This window comes from Oncorhynchus keta, chromosome 34 (genome assembly GCF_023373465.1).
Source record: "Oncorhynchus keta strain PuntledgeMale-10-30-2019 chromosome 34, Oket_V2, whole genome shotgun sequence".
Taxonomy (NCBI): domain Eukaryota; kingdom Metazoa; phylum Chordata; class Actinopteri; order Salmoniformes; family Salmonidae; genus Oncorhynchus; species Oncorhynchus keta.
Genome location: NC_068454.1, coordinates 6,186,056 through 6,187,478, shown reverse-complemented (window position 1 = coordinate 6,187,478; position 1,423 = coordinate 6,186,056).

Here is a 1,423-nt window from a genome sequence, read left to right as displayed (position 1 = left end):
TAGTGGTTAGAGTGTAGAGGCGGCAGGGTAGCCTAGTGGTTAGAGTGTAGAGGCATGGCAGGGTAGCGTAGTGGTTAGAGTGTAGAGGCGGCAGGGTAGCCTAGTGGTTAGAGTGTAGAGGCGGCAGGGTAGCCTAGTGGTTAGAGTCGTTGGACTGGCAACCTGGAAGGTTGCAAGTTCAAATCCCTGAGCTGACAAGGTACAAATTCGTCGTTCCGCCCCCTGAACAGGCAGTTAACCCACTTCAGGCCGTCATTGAAAATAAGAATTTATTCTTAACTGACTTGCCTAGTAAAATAAAGGTTAAATAAATATATATAATAACAGATAGTGGACTTCACATCCTGGAGAACTGCGGATAATCCTAGAATAGATGGATTATTATGTGACAGTAAAAAGATGTCCCGGAGAATAACTAAGTCAACACAAGATATCACAGAAGCATGTGATTCATGGTGCACGTACAGAAATCTCAACCTGACAGTGGCCTACGGTATAAAAACATCATTCCTACTCACTAGTACACTTCTGTCTGGATTCATCTCTCATTATATTAACCTCTCTGTAATCGACCCGGAAGTTAATAACCACACCTTGACAGATACAGCCATGCTGCACTGAAATGAAAACCAACTAGGCAGTATAAAACATGCAGATAGACATGCAGATAGACATGCAGATAGACCTGCAGATAGACATGCAGATAGACATGGATGTGCAGATAGACATGCAGATAGACATGCAGATAGACATGCAGATAGACATGCAGATAGACCTGCAGATAGACATGCAGATAGACATGCAGATAGACATGCAGATAGACATGTAGATAGACATGCAGATAGACATGTAGATAGACATGCAGATAGACATGTAGATAGACCTGCAGATAGACATGTAGATAGACATGCAGATAGACATGCAGATAGACATGCAGATAGACATGCAGATAGACATGTAGATAGACATGCAGATAGACATGTAGATAGACATGCAGATAGACATGTAGATAGACATGCAGATAGACATGCAGATAGACATGTAGATAGACATGCAGATAGACATGCAGATAGACATGCAGATAGACATGCAGATAGACATGCAGATAGACATGTAGATAGACATGCAGATAGACATGCAGATAGACATGCAGATAGACATGTAGATAGACATGCAGATAGACATGCAGATAGACATCTAGATAGACATGCAGATAGACATGCAGATAGACATGCAGATAGACATGCAGATAGACATGTAGATAGACATGCAGATAGACATGCAGATAAACATCTAGATAGACATGCAGATAGACATGCAGATAGACATGCAGATAGACATGCAGATAGACATGCAGATAAACATCTAGATAGACATGCAGATAGACATGCAGATAGACATGCAGATAGACATGCAGATAGAC